Below are 11,510 nucleotides of genomic sequence, written 5' to 3'. Positions count from 1 at the left end.
TGCATGGGATGCCAATCATGACAGAGCATTCCAACAGATAAAAGATCTGATAACGCAACACCCAGGACCAGTACTCGCGCACTTTGACTCCCAAAAAGAGCTACGGCTCCAAGTAGATGCTTCCAAAAGTGGCCTTAGTGCGGTCATGCTCCAACATGGCAAGCAAATAGCCTATGCGTCCTAAGGAAGATGTAACATTCGGATATGCTAGTCAGCATAAACTTTGTACCTTACAGCTTGCCAGAGAATAGTGACATCAAGTCAAAACAGCATCAGCTAGCTAGATAATGTTAACTAGCTAGTTTAGAGCAACAAAAAAAACATTGACTAAGATCACAACTCTGTTCAGTTGTAGTTAACACTGCAGCAATATCGGGGAGAAATAATTATTTTTACAATATATGATAATCTACACCCCACGACTGATTCAGTGTCGTAAGTTGTTGTATTTCATCATTTACATGTTAAAGCTCATATACTAAGAGTTATTTGATGAAAAAATTAATAAGTTAAGATTATAAAACGTTGTATTTACATGTACAAGCTAGCCCATGCCTTTGCTAGGCTAATTCAGTACAGTTCTAAGTTTGTAAAAAAAACAACAACACAAGACTTAGTTTGCTTTCCTGTATTTTTATTATTCTGCAGTTTTCACTCCACGTCATTGTGAAGGGGTTACCAGTAAACGTTTCTTCCAACTACTACGACGACTCTTCTTCATCTTGAGTGGAGTTTAGCTTCGTGTTTAGTCTGCGGTTCTTACGCCCTTATGAGAACACTAAAGGCGACGACACAATGGGTTGGCTGGGGTCTTGTAGATTGGTGATGAGCTAATCACTCGCAGGTGTGGTGGTTGTAGATTGTAGACAGGTGCGTTGTTGATTGTATCTACGCGACGCTCTATGAGCGCGCGCATACGTGCCTGGTGTTGCAGAGACAGATGATGGAATGTGCTTCGTGACCTCACGGTGGAGCCAGAGGGCCGAGCAGGGTGCTGAACCACAACAGTTTTCTCGTTATTTTTCCTATCTGGCCAGCTGCCCTCCTCACTTTGCCAACATTATTGACCAAGTTAGTTCGTTTAATGATTTTTGTACACCTGCCTTTGATTTTTCGGCTTCATATACTTCCAGGGCTGTCCCAGTTATTAACACAACCCCTTGGATCAATGAAAACATCCGTCAAAAAAGAAGGGAATACAGAAAGGCCGAATGCAGATGGAAAAAATCTACTCTTGTAGTTCATCAACTCCGTATGGAGTTATTATCTAAATTGAATCAAACTATTAAGGATTTGAGAGCTGCTTGAGAGTAATAAACGTAACCGTAGGTTTCTGTTTAGTACTATCAATCAGCTATCAAAGTACTAGCAAACTCTCTTCCTACCATTTCCGCCTGTTCTGCTATTGACTGTGAAACATTCTTGCCTTTCTTTGTTGACAAGATCGATGGTCTAAGGTCCAATCTTACCCCCACTGCCCCCCACCCCTTTCAGCCGTCCTATTTTAATGTCGGAATTTGCTTCCATATTTCTGCAGTTCCTTCTTAATTTTTTTCAGATTTTTTCTCCCTTTTTCACCCTAATTGTATCCAGCCAATTACCCCAGTCTTCCGAGCTGTCCTGGTCACTGCTCTACCCCCTCTGCTGATCTGGGGAGGGCTGCAAACTACCACATGCCTCCTCCGATACATGTGGAGTCTCCAGCCGCTTCTTTTCACCTGACAGTGAGGAGTTTCGCCAGGAGGACGTAGCGTGTGAGAGGATCACGCTATTCTCCCCAGTTCCCTTTCCCCCCTGAACAGGCACCCCGACCGACCAGAGGAGGCGCTAGTGCAGTGACCAGGACACATACCCACATTTGGCTTCCCACCCGCAGACACAGCCAATTGTGTCTGTAGTGATGCCCGACCAAGCCGGAGGTAACACGGGGATTCCAACTGATGATCCCCGTGTTGGTAGGCAACGGAATAGACTGCCATGCCACCCGGACGCTCAGTCTCTATCTCAATCTCCACAGTTCCTTGTTAATACTGTAGACCTTATGCATCCCTCCTCCAGTCCCTGTGATATAGTTCGGACAAAATTTTTAAAATCCATCCTCCCTGGCTTAGGATCCAGCCTGCTCTCTATCACCACTCACATCCGGGTCTGTACCTGACTACTTTAAAATTGTCTGTGTTCAGCCCCTCCTCTAAAAAAAACATCTCTTGATCCGGCAAGGGTAGAGAATTACAGACCAATTTCCAAGCTTTCTTTCTTATCTAAAATCCTTGAAAAAAAAAGTTGTTGCGGACCAAATCCTGCAGCTGACTGAGGGACATAACTTTTTTGATAAATTTCAGTCTGGCTTTCGTCACAAGCATAGTACTTAGACTGCATTACTAAGAGTGTCCAACGACATTCTTATGCATGCTGATTAAGGTGAATGCTCTATTCTTATTCTACTAGCGTTAACCGCTGCCTTTGATACCATCGGTCATGCCAGCTTACTTGATAGGTTGGAGAACTGGGTTGGCATTTCTAACACAGCATTGAATTGGTTTCGCTCTTATCTGACTAATAGATATTTTAGTGTTTGTATTAACAATCTTGTATCCTCGTCAGCTCCCCTGCTTTGTGGAGTCCCTCAGGGGTCTGTCCTTGGGCCAAACCTCTTCTCTTTATACATGCTTCCTTTGGGTCATTTGTTTAGTCACTTTCAAGACATGTCATACCACTGTTATGCCGATGATACTCAGTCTATTTCTCTGATCAACTCACGCCATGATTGTTTAGCTGCCACCAAAGACTGGATGTCCCTTAATTTTCTCCATCTAAACCCTGACAAAGCTGGAGTTCTCTTAATCGGTCCTGAGAACTTTGCCACTGCAGTTGATCAGTTTATTGGTTCACTTCATTCAAACATCAAACCTACCGCTAAAAATCTTGGTATTGTGGTGATACACAATTGAGGGTAGATTCACCAGGGGCTGCTGCTCCTTTAAGGCAGACGTTCAGAGTGCTTACGTAGGCACTGCTTAGAGTTTCCGGGTCGGAGCCATGTTTGCAGCAGCCTAGCGGTTAGCTGGTTGCTACGAGAGACTGTGCTGTATCGGTGTCATTTTGTGTGGCGAGTAAACGGAATTGACTCAACTCGATCTCTCTGTCTCCTCATTCCTGCACTCCCACATTGGTGACCCCGCACGTTGACAACGAACATGTCCACCCAAAGCGATAACGACAACGCTCCGGCTCCGAGTGATGCTAACGGTATGGCTCATGTTAGCGCTAGCATCTCAGCAGCAACGGTGAAGTTGTCCGACTTTTGGCAGCACAGTCCCCGGCCATGGTTTCAGCACATTGAAGCCCAGTTCGAGCTGGGAGGAATAACACGGGATGTTACGAGGTATTTCCATGTGGTGGCAGCGTTAGATGCCCAGACGATGGCCCGAGCTATGGGGCTACTGGAAGCCCCCCAGCTGCGGGGCAATACGGCGCACTCAAGGCATTCCTTTTGTAGCTCTTCGAGCTGTCGGAGATGGAGAAGGCGGATCACCTGTTGTCAGTCAACGGACTCGGCGATAGCAAACCTTCTGAGCTGTTGGAGAAGATGTTGGCCGTTTTGGGCTCGGCGGACCCCTCCTTCATTTTCACCCATATTTTTCTACGGCAGCTCCCAGCGCCTGTGCGCACAGCGCAAGCCAGATCCCCCCTCTCCTCCACCAAAGACTACCGCGCTCTGGGTGCGGAAGCGGACAGGATTTTCCTCGCCAACCGGCAGCAGTTCGTTCATGCGATGCTCCCCACCCAGACCTCGCCCTCTGGAGGACAGAGCGGGCACCGCGGCTGCGGTGGCTGCCCGCCGCCAGCATGACAGCGGGTTGTGTTATTACCGCAACCGGTTTGGTGCCAGGGCCAAGCAGCTTCAGCGTCCAGGGAAACGCCAGGGCCGGCGAGAACAGCAGGCTGTTGTTTATCAAGGACGCCTTATCTGGCTGGCGGCTGCTGGTCGATTCCGGCGCTCAGCCTAGCATCCTGCCTGCATCGGCCGTGGACACCATGGCCGGCGGACAAGGCCCCCCGATGGATGCCACGAACGGCACGCCCATACGTACCTACGGCACCAGGTATGTGGAGGTGTGTTTCGGCGGGCGGCGTTTCGGCTGGGACATCGTTATGGCTTCGGTGTCAGTTCCCCTCCTTGGCGCAGACTTCCTGTGCGCCTTCAGGCTGCTAATGGATGTTATGAACTGTCGCTTGATCGATGCTGTCTCTTTCGCTACATACCCGTGCACACTGGGAGGTGCAGGGACGCTCGGCCTGTCAAACATGCTCGCCGCCGGAGATACTATCAACGACTGCTCGCAGAGTTCCCTGACCTCGGCGCCTCGACTCTGCTAAGCTCGCGATCGCCAGGGACGAGTTTGCCATCATGGAACGCCTCGGCATTGTGCGCCGCTTGGACAGCCCACGGGCCTCCCTCCTGCACATGGTTTCTAAGGCTGACGGCGGTTGGCGCCCCAGCGGCGATTTTCGTCGCCTGAACAACGCCACAGACCCCTGACCGGTATCCCGTCCCGCATATACAGAACTTCTCCGCCCACCTGGCGGGGGCCACCATCTTTTCCAAAGTAGATTTGGTGCAGGGCTACCACCAGGTACCGGTCCACACTCGGGACGTGACCAAGACAGCGGTCATCACGCCATTTGGACTCTTCGAGTTCCTGCGGATGCCCTTCGATCTCAAGGGGGCAGCGCAGACGTTCCAGCGGCTGATGGACTCTGTGCTACGGGATATGCCGTTCTTGTTTGTTTACTTGGATGACATTCTCGTGGCCAGCGCATCCACGGAGGAGCACCTGACGCAGCTCCGGCAGTTGTTCGAGCGGCTCAGTGCGCATGGACTCATAGTCAACCCAGCCAAGTGCCAGTTTGGCCTGTCGTCCATCGACTTCCTCGGCCACCGCGTCTCCCCTCAAGGAGCCGTTCCGCTTCCTGCCAGAGTGGACGTCGTCGCCAGTTTTCCACTGTGAAGTCCCTGCAGGAGTTCTTGGGCATGGTGAACTTTTATAACAGGTTCATTCCCCACGCAGCTCACCGCATGCAGCCCTTGTACGAGGCCCTGCGGGGCAAGGAAGCCAAGGGCGAGGTAGACTGGTCCCCGGGGATGGACGAAGCTTTCGATGACACCAAGGCTGCGCTGGCCAATGCTGCTTTGCTGGCGCACCCGTCCCCCACTGCCCCAATTGCCCTCACGACCGACGCCTCTGACTATGCGGTCGGGGCGGTTTGCGAGCAGTGGGTGGGTGGCGCCTGGCAGCCCCTTGCCTTCTTTAGCAAACAGCTTAAGGACAACGAGCGGAAGTACAGCACCTTCTACCGGGAGCTCCTGGGTCTCTTCCTCGCCTCCCGACACTTCAGGTTCCTGTTGGAAGGCCGCCGTTTCAATGCCTTCGTCGACCACAAGCCGCTGACATTTGCCATGGCCAACACCTCCGAGCCGTGGTCCGGGCACCAACAGCGTCAGCTCTCTCCCATCTCGGAGCTTACCAAGGACATCCGGCACGTGGCTGGCAAGGACAGTTTGGTCGCTGACTGCCTCTCCCGGGCGGTGGCAGGGTCCGTTCCCATGGGACTCGAGTACGCATGTGGACATCCAGGCCTATCGGACAGCCGCTACGGGGCTGCGGTTGGAGGATGTGGTGTTTGACAGCACCAACGCCACGCTTCTCTGCGACGTTTCCACGGACCAGCCCCGCCCCATGGTGCCCACCGGCTGGCGACGCCGTGTTTTTGATGTTATCCATGGCCTTTCCCACCCGGGTGTGAAGATGTCCACTAAGCTGGTGGGGGCCAAGTTCGTCTGGCCCGGCCTCAGGAAGGACATCAAGGCCTGGGCTGACTCCTGCGTGGCGTGCCAGCGTTCCAAATTACGCCGTCATACCAAAGCCCCCTTGGCGCCATTCCTTGTGCCCGAGAGGCGTTTTGACCATGTGAATGTGGACCTGGCCCCCCGCCCCCCTCCCACGGGTTCACTCACCTTCTCACCATGGTGGACAGGACCACCAGGTGGCCGGAAGCTGTTCCCCTGTCATCGACCATGTCTACTGAGGTGCCCCCGGCATTCATCTGGTCCTGGGTGGCCCGTTTTGGCATGCTGACTGACCTCACCTCTGACAGGGGCCCGCAGTTCACGTCGGAGCTCTGGACTGCAGTCACGGAGGGGCTGGGGGTGAAGCTGCACCGCACCACAGCATACAACCCGCAGGGCGACAGACTTTGTGAGCGGTTTCATTGGTCTATGAAGGCCGCTCTTTGTGCTAGTCTCACGGACAGCAACTGGGTCGATCGCCTCCCGTGGGTCATGCTCGGCCTTCACTCTGCCCCAAAGGAAGACTTCCAGTCCTCGTCTGCCGAGTTGGTTTATGGCCAGCCGCTGCGTGTCCCGGGTGAGTTTCTCCCCGAAGCTGTGGCCCCCTGGTCAGCAGCTTCTCATTGGGCTGTGGCCGGGACAGTGCCAACGCTTTCGCTCCGATCCCTACATCTCACCACTGCCTCCCTCCCTCAGTCCTACGTCCCCAAGAATCTGCTGTAGGCCAGGTACATCTTCATCCGCCATGACAGCCACCGTACCCCCCCTGCAGCCCCCCTACGACAGGCCCTTCCGCGTCCTGGAAGCGGAGCCTAAGAACTTTGTGGTGGACATGGGGGGCAAGCCGAAGCGGGTCTCGGTGGACCGTCTCAAGCCTGCCCATTTGGACCTGGGTGGGCTGGTCGAACTGGCCCTGCCCTCGTGGCATGGACGCCCCCCTTCTCAGGCCCCTGGCCCAGCCCCCATACCCATTCAGTGCAGCCGTTTTGGCCGCCTGGTCCGCCCCCCGAGACGTTGACTGTTACACTGAGGACTGTTCGCCTGTTGGCTGTTTGTTTTTCACTGAGTACTTTTGTGTTACATTACTGTTTTGCATTTTTTCGTGATGGTGAATTCTGGGGGGGCCTGTGTGGTGACACACAATTGAGGGTAGATTCACCAGGGGCTGCTGCTCCTTTAAGGCAGACGTTCAGAGTGCTGACGTATGCACTGCTTAGAGTTTCCGGGTGGAGCCATGTTTGCAGCCGCCTAGCGGTTAGCTGGTTGCCATGAGAGATTGTGCTGTATCGGTGTCGTTTTGTGTGGCGAGTAAATGGAATTGACTCGACTCGATCTCTCCGTCTCCTCTTTCCTGCACTCCCACAGTATCATCTTTGACCAGAATATCTTTCGATCACCATGTTACTAAGCTTGTCCAATCCTGTTTCCTTCAGCTAAGAAATATTGCAAAAATCAGAAATATTTTGTCTTTTAAGGATATTGAAACATTAATTCACACTTTAATTTTCTCCTGTCTAGATTACTGTAACTCCCTCTACTCTGGCTTCAACCAAGCTACATTAAATCGTCTACAGTTGGTTCAGAATGCAGCTTCTAGACTACTAACTAGAACTAGCCATAGGTCCCATATTACCCCTATTCTTGCAGCCCTCTATCATTTAAGAGAGACTTTAAGGCTTCCCATAAAATTCAGAATAATCTATAAGAATTTATTGATTACATTTAAAGCACTGCATGATCTTGCCCCCAGTTACATTTCTGATCTTCTCATTCCTTATTCCACTTCCCGACCACTCCGGTCCTCAAACCTCGGTCTTTTATCCATCTCTCACTCCAACTGCAAAACAAATGGTGACCGCGCCTTTGCAGTTTTAGCCCCAAGCCTCTGGAATAATCTTCGCCAATCCATTAGATTTGCTGAATCTTTGGACTGTTTTAAGCAGGTTCTAAAAACCCATCTTTCAGCCAAGGCTTTTTATAGATTCCCACCCATGCCTTCTGTTTCGTTTCGTTTTTAGCTTGGTCTGTTACACTCTATGCCATGTTTTATATTCGTTCAATTTATTTTATGCATTTATTCGTATTTTGTTTTTTGAGTGTAAAGCACTTTGTAGCTGTATGTTTTTAAAAGTGCTATATAAATAAAAATGTGTTTGCTTAGCAAAGCCACCCAGACTTATACCGTACTCTTGCTTCTTAGAGATGTTTCTCTGCATACCAGCTGGGCAATATGGACAACACTAGAAACCTCTAATTACCTTCAGTGTTTATATCTGCATTATATTCAAAACTTGCAGGTCCCACCGAGATTTGAACTCAGATCACTGGATTCAGAGTCCAGAGTGCTAACCATTACACCATGGTACTGAACAAGATAGGGTCCAAGGATAGAGGGTGTCGTATGTCATTTATTGTCATATATTGTTGTAGTGATTGTAAAGCCCTTCGGGACTAGTGATTTTGGTGTTACAAATAAACTTGACATGAACAAGTGATACATAGGGAAAGCTTTCCTTCCCTTTCTCTACATTTACTTACTCCATTTTCATACTACAAACAGCCAACACCATTTTCCCTCGATGTTACTGAAGCTGGTTTGTAAGAGATCTGTGACTACCTGGAATTAGGGCTGGGCAATTTTTGACAAAATCAAATACCAAAAACTTTTTTGACTGAATACCTCGATGATGCTAGTGTGACCACACTTTGAGGATGACCATTCGCGCTTTCTTGATATATTTATACATAATGCACATTTTAAGAAATTATCATTGGTATGGATGTGGTGAGGGAGGACATGCAGGTGGCTGGCGTGAAAGAGGAAGCTGCAGAGAACAGGAAGAGATGGAAACGGATGATCCACTGTGGCGACCCCTAGCGGGAGCAGCCACAGGTAGTAGTAGATCATTAGTAATGTGGATATGATGACCAACCAGGTACTCATTGTTCACTTCATTCAACTAAATCAGCTAAAACTACTTCAGAAAATAGTTTCATTTTACTGTAATGCAGAATGTAAGACTAAAAAATTACAACATTTAAGTTAAATCACGATTTTACAATAATCAAAATCCCAGATGATATCTAGTCTTAAATTATGATATCAATATCATATCGATATATTGCCCAGCTGTACCAGGAATCACATTGGATGATATTGAAAGCGTAGAGGTCCCATAGTGGAGAGGTGCAGGGTGTGGTGGCCAAGAATAAGTTTAGGAAGTTGTGCCAGGCTATCTCAGCTCATGCCCTCTCAAACATCAAATCATGGAATGCTCTTTATTGACCTGAATGTGTCTGTATTTTTTCTAACCAGTGCTACTTTACCCCAGATTGTGAAACCGTTTCACTGTCCCAATCCCTCTGGTTTTTTTTGGATTAACTGATTCTTATAACCCTGAGTCTTTTACAACTAGTTTGTAACCTAGAAGGATCTAAACAAGAGGGGGTTAATAGGATAGGAAAGGTAGCACATGACAAAAAATAAAGGAGGTGATATAAGGAGCATGGCCTGTTTTCGTGGGATATGAAGAGGAGCCAATAAAAATATTACAGCACAGTAGATAAGAGAGAGAGGAGCAAGGACTTAGATCTAAATGTATTTGTCTGTCTAAAGGTGAGGGCCACTGGTAACTTGATGACAGTGGCCCCTCTTTCACAGTCAGTAGAAACTAACCATCTTACAATCATCTGTAACTTAAACATTCAAATAAAATAGAATTGATCAAATTGTTCCAGTAACATTTTGCTCGCGATTTCTGAATGTTAACAATACTGAAATCATGAATTGCACCACTGTATTGGATATACAGGATTCTGATGTGGCGTCACCATTTCCTGTAATTTATTTGATAATGCAATCACAAAATGCTATAGCATTTACATTTTTATGTCACTACTACCAATGACCCCGTCAGTCACAGGGACATTGATTGAGCCAGACAGTCTGACACAGGAGCTTCCTCTAGGTACAATGTCCATTTAGGACATTTTCACTCAATAATTCCAGCTTACCCATTTATGTACTGAATCCTCCACAGTGCTATCTTTAGCATCACAAGTGTTGAATCTGCACAATTTCACTGCGGTTTTAAGATATTCAAGCTAATTGCTTATATGCAATCAACATATTTTTTGTAATTAATTAGACAATCTCTTAACACAAACACTGCTTGTTTATGATTATTAGCTTATGTGTTGTTGCAATTTAGTTTATTAACATATTATTGTGATGTAGGGATTTTTATTCAGACCACACAGGTACTACTGCGATTGCTGGATTCAGAGTCCAGATTGCCAACCCAATGCTGTGGAACCAGACACTGAACCCCAGTTTGCAGATTAGACTGCTTGTAGATTAGACTGGGCTTGTTCAGGGAACCTGAGCAGACAAACTTTCATTCGACTGGAGGTTTAGCTTGCAGACAGTTTGATGGGATTTTATGCATACAGTTGTTTTTCTGTTGTTATTATGTTATGTGTGTGTCTTTCTCTAACGTCATCCCACATTAAATCCAGAGCTCGCAATTTTATTAGTTTAACAGACTATTTTTCACAGAAACAAGTGTTGATATGGACTTCCTCTTGTCATCTTCTGGTTGGCGCTCCCCTTCCGGCTCCAGGGTATATACAGTATAACTAGGATTCTACGTCTGCCTTTTCTTCTTTTTCCCTGTCCTTTCTTTTTGCGGTCTTGAATATTTTCTTAGCTTGTTGTTCAGAGGTTATCATTTACTGTGGGAAGAGCCTTTGGGGCATTATGTGTATCATGTGATTTCCACAACAAGGGCATCACATCATATGGGCTTAACATAATGAATGAACCTGTAATTGAATCGTTGATAGAAATAAGAAGGCCTAATTGAGCACCACAATGCGGATGCAATCAAGGCTCATCAAAGCAGAGTTTAATTTTGCCTGAACCCGGTAAGTAATTCTCTTATGCAATAACAAACATGGCCCCAAGTGGCAAGCTAGCTTTTATCGGTCTCCGGTTTGGCACACGACTCCATTTGACAATGTATTTCTATTGTCATTCCTACTGTGTAGGATGAGTCAATCAATATTCTCATCTCAACAGCTCTCTCTACATGATAACGAAGACAACGTTGTGCTAAATATAGGTAGGATATCACTGAGATATGAAATGAGGAGCAGAATATTTAGCAAGTTGGAAAAGATGGTAAATTTGACTGTGAGGTGAAAGGGCACATTTTGTGATTCAAAAACAATATCTCTGTAGAATCACATCAAATGAAATAATATCCTGCAATAGCAACACAACAAGACTACTATTTAGTGCATAAGGGGCAATATTGGATTTTGGCCTACATTTGCATGACATCACTTCCCTTGTTCCTCTGGGGTCTGGCTTTGGGGGAAGCTCTATACAAATACTGACAGGACTGGACCACAGGCCTACATACCTGCATATTCAGTACATCGGCGTATTTACCAGCATCCCCATTTGATGATTGTGTAAAACAAATGTTTGTGTCCTCTGACTGTTCGTCGATTTTTAAAGGTGTCGTTAGCTTAACTTCCATTCGGGATACAGTCCCCCCACTGACCCTCTGCAGAACGGGCTAGTTGCTAAACCCGTGACGTCACCACGTCCCTACGTTCCTGCTTGCGCTGAGATTCTCAGTATTTTACGTAG

Source organism: Lampris incognitus, chromosome 1 (genome assembly GCF_029633865.1).
Source record: "Lampris incognitus isolate fLamInc1 chromosome 1, fLamInc1.hap2, whole genome shotgun sequence".
NCBI lineage: Eukaryota > Metazoa > Chordata > Actinopteri > Lampriformes > Lampridae > Lampris > Lampris incognitus.
This window is presented reverse-complemented; position numbering follows the sequence as displayed.